The sequence below is a fragment of the Papaver somniferum genome, chromosome 9, assembly GCF_003573695.1.
Source record: "Papaver somniferum cultivar HN1 chromosome 9, ASM357369v1, whole genome shotgun sequence".
Taxonomy (NCBI): Eukaryota; Viridiplantae; Streptophyta; class Magnoliopsida; order Ranunculales; family Papaveraceae; genus Papaver; species Papaver somniferum.
In genome coordinates, this window is record NC_039366.1 from 71,709,660 (window position 1) to 71,717,774 (window position 8,115).

At 35.0% G+C, this 8,115-nt stretch overlaps 1 long non-coding RNA gene across 3 annotated transcripts; it reads left to right on the forward strand.

The window, feature by feature from the left end:
• The first annotated feature begins 6 nt into the window (after positions 1-6).
• LOC113309709 lies at positions 7-7,123 on the forward strand. Of its 3 annotated transcripts, none has more exons than XR_003340712.1 (7): positions 7-532; positions 1,845-1,901; positions 2,423-2,581; positions 3,414-3,468; positions 4,044-4,139; positions 5,263-6,329; positions 6,672-7,123. It is a non-coding gene; the product is annotated as an uncharacterized LOC113309709 (long non-coding RNA). The 3 variants fall into 3 exon arrangements; XR_003340713.1 differs by lacking the exon at positions 1,845-1,901 and having other exon boundaries at positions 10-33; positions 395-532; XR_003340711.1 differs by lacking the exon at positions 1,845-1,901.
• The last annotated feature ends 992 nt before the right edge of the window (positions 7,124-8,115 follow it).

The window sequence follows — 8,115 nt, forward strand, 5'->3', positions numbered from 1 at the left end:
AAAAAAAAAAAAAAAAACGGAAACCTGAATGTGGTAAGTTATCAGAGCCGCCACCACAGTTCTCTCTTATTTGCTGATGATGAACGTGCGTATGTCAATAGATTTTCTGTTCTGGTGTTCCCCGATGTGTATCAAACAGATCGTGGAAATCTTTCCTATTGTTTGCAGGAGACTAGCATACAACCTTGCTTGATCAAAGTTCCTGTTTTTATCAACAATCTCATATGTTTTGTTACATCTTGATGATGTTTTGTCATATCATTCAATAATTTCATCATATAGTCTCAGATCTAGATTACCAGAAAAAGAAAAAAAAGGTTAACGCCGGTAATCCTGACGGAGCTAGTAGCCTTTTTATGAAGAAACTGTTTGATGTCCTGGTGTTCTGTTATAGGTTCATGGCAAAGAGTTTTACAGTGGGGCTGATGAACAATAAGGTCAGCGATACAGATGTTCTTATGCACTCAGATATTCCGGTACTGGGGGTGGTCTTGTTGAGATCGGTCGATTGTACATTCGGAAATTTGTTGAGGTATTATTGCTGTTACAAATTGTATTGATGCCAAGAATGCTTGATTAAGTCTTTATTAGTATTTCCAATGAATCCATTGTTTAGTCAGTTGCACCAGTTAGTATGATTATCTGATAAAAAAAAGAGCAACACCATTGACAGAAACTTTGCTATTTCATTTATCTAAAAATGATATTAAGAACATTGATTCATTTCATCTTCGAGAATTGAAAATTCTGAGGTATTATCATTGTGTCAAGAATGCTTGAATAAGTCTATTTTAGTATTTCCAATGCTTCCATTCGTTGGTCCCTTGATTATCATCTGATCAAAAACAGAGCAACAACACTGAGAAAAATCATTAATCTAAGAAAGATTCTGAAAACATTTCATAGTTGTGAAGCTCTCCATTGAAGCCCAATTTTCTTTTTGGGACTGTGAATCTATTTCACTTATAAAAAATTTTCAGGAAACCTTAAATTTAGTATTCCATTAAAATATAACAGAAAGAATACTGAGAAACTTGTTTTCAAATTAGTGCCTAAGAGCTAAAAGATATGCATATAGTTTTTTGATGTCCCAAAGTTAGGTCGACACTAGTTTATTCAGCTTTGTTCACCACCGGAAAAAGGTTAGATATTGCCATGACTTCTGATTTCACAGAAATGCCTGTTAATGAAAAACGCATGAGATTGTGAAACTGATTATATTCTTATGAGAAAGTGAAGAAAATTATTCCTCTAGCTTGTCCTGAAGTGAGTTTTGTTGAATGGTTACTGTTCCGAAATGGTGATTATCTAACAGCACAGCTTGTTTGCTATAATGTTTGATGTTTCCGGCAATAATTACCGTGATAATCACTCTCAAATGCATTTTTTATACTTGTTTTTTTTATTTTATTTTTTGGGTTAAACGTGATATTTTAAATGGCTGGACTCTGCAGAGATTGTCCCCACTGTAATCAATCTCTGCATGCATTTATGACTCATAATCGATAAATGACCATGAAATGTATGTATTGGAGTCAGACCTTTTTAAAACCATTTAGGTAGAGAAAAAAGAAAAACAATAGGCAATGGCAGAAATCCATGTTTTTAGATGTTTTCTATCTGTTTGACTGCTTCACATATTATTATCTCAGCCAATGGATCTAGAATTCTAGCTTTGAAATCTTGGGTATGCACTGTAAAAAGTTTGAGAAAGGTTTGCAGTATGAGCAGTCTGATCTTTCTTTTTATAATTTCACTGGTTCATTTTTCTTTTTTAATCACATATACCACTTCTAAATAGATTTGGCTTACACTACCTTTTTTTTTTTTGGTAACGTGTATAGTGTTTGTGCCTGCACCCAAACGGTCCCTATGGGGTCTTATCTGGTCAAATCAATATGGTAAGAATTAATTAGTACGCTTTGATTGCACACAAATCAACGATCTTTCTCTTTCTACAAAATTTCTAGCCCAACCTTACCTAACCCAATAAAAAGTCATAAATAATGAATTTATTTCTCTTACCTAACGTAGGAGTATTAAACTTTTTTTTTTTTCTGAAGCTGGAAATTTCATTGATTAAATGTCAGAGATTACATGTTAAACTGTTTCTTAATATTATGATTTCTTTCCTATTTTATCGTTTGCAAATACGCCCAAATAAAAGCAAGTCAAAGGCGATCCTATATTTTTTCCTCTTCAACAGCAACCATTTCTATAACCATGGACTAGGGTTTTGCCTATGATCTCACGATTTTTTTTTTTTCTTTTTTTCTTTTTGTTGTAAAGGTTAGTGATTGTTACTTTCTTCTTCGTGCACTTTCTTATTGCTAGGTGTTTTTGGAATATGAATTATAATAGTGCTTTGTTTCTGGAATGGTTTTCATTCTTAGTTTTGTTGTTTTTGGACTGGATTTTGCAGTTGATTCAAATTTAAGCAAATCATCCTCCATATACGGGAACGGAGTTAGATCAATCAGTAGCTTACAACAGATTTGAGTTATGGGCATGTTACACATCTACAGTTTGCAAACTTTTTGTTGCTGTTGGCTTTCGTTCAAAGTTTGTGGTACAACCTAAGGTAAAAATAATTCATAATCTTACTAGTTAGTGAACAACTTAGATTGTATGATTGTTTCCTAATCCCTCTAGCCCATTTTACTATTTCTATACCTAAGAATGCCCATCGCATGGTGTAGGTAGGGTGCATCCGTTTTCAGAGACAACTAAACGTTCATCTCAAGGACACACTTTCTCTTTTTCCTATATATTGTTCTTCTACCGTATAACACGGAACCAAAGCAAGGCAATCTGTTTTACTCTGTGGTCAAAAGATTATGACATTCTCTAGTTTCATCTTATGCAGTATTTACAGAATAAAGCTTTTACTTTATAGTAATTCAGAAACATGCGTAGAAAGTAGTTAAGTCATGCGCAAGGGTACTTACTTTGTTTTTCTCATCTTCAACCTTCTAGCATAACAACCAAAACAATAGCTGGATTAGGCTAATACCACAGCCCCACTGCCCTCATCAACCCCACGTTCAAATACAGAATTCGCCATTAGTAATTAGGCAGTGGAACTCCTACATCTACAATCAAATACACTTTTGTAATCATATGAAAGGTTCTGATCTTTTATCTTTCCTTTTCTCTTATGGATAAGCCATAGACTCCATCACCACCACCTCTTATGCTTCGGTTTTGGGTTTCTATCTCCATCTCTTTGATTCAAGGCATTTGTGTTTTTTCTACTACCAATCATGATATATCAAATTAACTAGGAAGGCTACATTAATAAGAGTCTGCAACTATCACATGTATAAACCTAATTGTGGGAAACATTTTTGATTCAATCTGTGCATTATCGAATACATATGTCAATATTTGATTGTTATTTTATGCTTTTGTAGGAGAAAAAGGAGATTTATGAATCAGCAAATGTGATAATCTGGAATGGATTTGCTGGTAAATTTTCTAAATTACTTTACAGTATTAGGCTAGTTTTTTCATTTATTATTGTTAATCAAACATTTTTAATTTAAACCGTAGACTTGATTGCCAATGCATATTCAAATGGGATGTATGATCAAGGTCAGTTAGAGATTTGGTTGTGTTCTTAAACATTTCTATTTTCATCTGTTTGACTGCTTCACACAGTATTTAAGTCGAATGGATTTGAAATCTGGGGGGTAAGTATGCACCAAAATCATGTGATTGCAAGAATTTTGAGAAAGCTAGATTTTTTCCCGTTAATTTTATTGGTCAAATTCTTTAAAATTGCATAAACCACTTTTAAATAGTTTGGGCTTATGATCTTACAAGTGTAGTAAGTTGGGTGTCTGAACCCAGCTTTCACATTTCATGTCCCAAATGGTCCCTATAGGTCTTGTCTAGTCAAGTCAATATGGTGGGTCTAGAACCTATAAAGGTCAGTTGTCTGGTCATTTTCTTTTCTACTCTCATTGTACTGTGTGCTCAGTCTTCTAGGGTCTCAATGATTTGTGGCACGAAGGTTTAATTCACTTAATGTATTTCTATAGGTCGCATAAATCCTCAAAGATACGGGGGAGCTGTGGAATTTGTAGACTGTTCTGCCAACTCTGAATGGTGGAACCATGGAGCTGCTATACATGCAGGTTGGTCCTACTCGCTTGACGCATATACTCCCTCCAGAAACACTGATATATTTCTATCTCCATCTCTATGATTCAAGGCATTTGTATTCTTTCTACTATCAATCATGGTATATTAAGGTAACGAGAAAGACTACATTAACAAAGATTCATAAAAGGTGATGATGAAAAGCTACTGACATAGTGTTTGAAGCATGCAAAGAACATTTATAAAACGCATAGATTTCATAAATGCCATAAACAGGACACACACAAGATCTATAAAAGGTGTAGATAGATATCATAAATAAACTGCATATAACTAACATTCATAAAAGGCGTAGATGTCGTGAACGCCATAGATTTCATAAACGTCATAGATTTCAAAAGATGTATTTTGTCTACTGTTTAAAAATTATTACATATCAAAAATTGTCTGGGGTTCTTTGTATGTCATTGACTCATTGTTGTATCCTAGCATTATAACTCTACGTCGTCATCCCAGCAAACTGCAAAAGAACAGAAACAGGCAATCAGCAAAAGCATAAGAATAGGACTAATCAATAGTATTGCAACATTTTTTTCTCTTTCTGAATTTTCTGTACATAATTGCACATGCTGACTCTTATGATGATGTTCTGCGATTTTACTGTAATTGTCAGTGATTTTACTGTTAAATTCCAATCAAAGGTTGTCTAGAACTTTTGTTATATTTCTGGTCAGAATCAGAACCAGAAACGGTTATCTTCAAAAAAAGAGTTATCACAAGCAAAGATAAATTGGACTGGACTCTTTACCATGACGGGTAGAATTTGTTCAAATAGACTCATTTAACCATGGGAATTTATAGATCATGATAGGAGCAACTGAAGATTAGCAAGAACCCCAATCATCTCACCGTACAAGCACAAACATATGAAGAATATGTTATCATGGAATTCCACAATGATTCAGACTTTCACAAAATCAAAGAATTTAAACCTTGGTTTGTGAATGACTGAAAGGTGATATAATTGTCATCAAAGAAATACCTCACAGGAATTCCTTCGGACTGGGGTGATATGTTTGAAACTTAATTATTATGGCTTCAAGCTTTGGAAGTTCCAATTGAGTACGTGAATGAACTAACTCTCTTTGATATTGTCAGACCAGCAGGAAACTATGAGAAGCATGACACCTTTTGGCAGTAATATCCTAGAAAATGATGTGACGGTTCAAGTGTTGGTCACAGTAAAGAATAAAACTGCAAGGAAAGTGGTGGTCAAGTCTGAAGAAGGGGAGGTGAGCAAAATCAATTGCCACTAATCTATGTACTAAGCGCAACATCATAGACCATACAGAAACACCTTGTGAAGGAAGAAGGCAAAAGGAGGGTCTTGAGTGATACAAATGACCTCATCCTAAAACAGAACAAGGAGAGAAAACAGAACTTATCTACCCAGAAAAAGGACACTCTAATGCTTGAAAACACTGAACAGTTGGTGGCTCAAAGTTATCAGATACAACAGATGGTTGCATAGGGTTATGGTTTGGGACAGAAAGAAGCAGAAAGGTTCAAAGCAAGTTAAAAAAATGAAAATAACAACAAAAAGCATACTCTAGCAACTTTTGAAGACTTGGGGATGGGTAACCTCAATACCACAAACATCACAGACTTTCCAACCACACCTTCAATCAGCCATCCCAAACAATGCAACATGCTAGCAGCAGAAGGAAACAAAAGCTCTCGCAAGAAATCTTACAAGCGTAGGTCCAGAACCAGCATTGTGCAAGGACATATTCAAAATCTCCCTCTTGCAAAGAGGGAATGTTCAACTGACAATAAAACCACCCATCAAGCCAGAAAAAACCTAACTAGAAAATGCTTGATATGCTGAGAGGAATTCAACATGCAGGAAATATTCATCAATGACAATGAAACTACTCATCAATCAAGCCAAAAAATACCTAACTACAAAATGCTTGATATGCTGACTGGAATTCAACAGTCCTCTTCATCCAGTACTGGTTCAAACACAAAGACCTAAAAACCACAGAGAGCCAACACCCTCAACACCTCTACGGAAAACAACAGTTAGCTCATGGCTGGTGATACTAACATTCTACACTATGAAAATCTTGAAGGTTCTGAAGAAGGTGTAATTGGTCTACGGGAAGGGATTCTTAATACTACATCAAGCCAAACACAATACTACATCAAGTCAAGGGCAAGAGGTAAATGCTATATTTAGTCTTTTTTTGTTATTTTCATCTCATTCTGATCCTGTCTTTTCTATACAGTTCATTCTAAAATCTCACACATCACAATTTACAATACAAGTTGGAAAATGTGACGTGCTGCTTAATGAGTAGCACTGAAGCATGTTTGTATGTTATTTTAAGTTTTCCTTTAATCCTAAATTGCATTGCATTTAACGTAAGTGGAACATTGATGATAGCCTCGTTACATTCTGATTCTTCCTTTCATATTAAGAAATAGCCAGATCTATATGCATTCATTCAACAAGATATAATGTTCTCAAAACGCCTTTTTTGACATTGTCATGTTTTTGACAGAATTTGGAACTAGCTGTTACAAAAAAAAAGGATTGGCATGGGTTAGGCCAAATTCACTACTGCACTTGCTCAACAATGAAATTCTGGGTTAAAGGTGATGGGGAAGTCATTCAGACGATTTTAGTATGTCGACTATTTGGTAACAAGTCTTCCGAAGAAGAAGATCTAGCATTCAAAATCAAGCCACGAGTCTTCTCGTGGGTTCGAAGCTCATGCTACCCTCCTTAAATTGTTCACTGTGTGGTTTTGTTTTTTATTCAATAGAACAAAGTGGACGATATCTTAGCACGGTGTAAAGTAGAACTATTTCTCACTTGACAGGCCTACATAACTAGAACTGCTTACTAAGGAAACTTACAGATGTACCTATTTTCCTAGTAACCCATGTTTTGCTTCTGCGAAATGGAGCTATCCATTGTATCTTAAACGAGAAATTTAGACAAATAAGAATATGGAAGCTGTAAGGAAAACATAATAGATCTAATGATGAAATCTAGGTTTAGATTAGTTACCTTAAGGAGCTGCTTGAGCTTCAGCCCGAGCTTCAGCCCTCATCTTGGCTACACGAATACGAATGTGAAAGACTAGAGTATGATAATTCAACTCATTCAGTGTTCCGAATTTACGCTTACTTTTCGGAATTGGGCAGTTATCCTTGATACACTCGTACCTTTTAACTACACACTCAGCGTTCAACTTTTTTTTCGAAGTCATTTTGACTTAGCTCGTCTCTTGATATCAAACCTTGGGAAAAAAACTCCTCAATCTAAACAGAAAAAACCCTAGATCGAGAGAAGGTATACTAATTTTTTTTGGTTCCGATAATTTTGGTTCTCTGGTTCCTTTAATTTTTGTTCCGATTTTGGTGCCAGAGGATTAGTTCAAGCCCTAGTTCAAAGAAAGTCAACAGAGACACAATCAAGTAGCACTTTTTTCACTTTCATGAGCTCGTATTGTATTTCCGCCGATAGGAAGTAAGGTGAGGTGGTCGACATTTTTTTTTTCTTTCTTTCTTTTAATTGTAAATGGGATTTTATTATTATTATTATTATTTTATTATTTTTGAAAAGAAACTTAATCGATGAAAACATAGAAAATTCGAGGGAATTTATGAGGTACCTCAGTAGTACCGATTGTATTAGGTTGGATTAAACAATTGTTAGTCAAAGCCTGATTAACATCATAAATATAGTCGTCTAGTACGGAGAGTTGAGTATCACTTTTTCTAATATTTTCTTTTTGAGCAAAGGTATGATATGTATTAGTATTGAAGCTCAAAGAGCTGGTACAACCATGAACAACAACTCAAAGGAGCAAAATTACATTGTGGCACATAATACATCTACCTAAGGACAACTGACTCCAATGACCAGTGATCTACCTCTACACAAGTCACTTGAGGAAACAGTATCAAGTCCTATACCAACCTTTACTAAAAAAACAA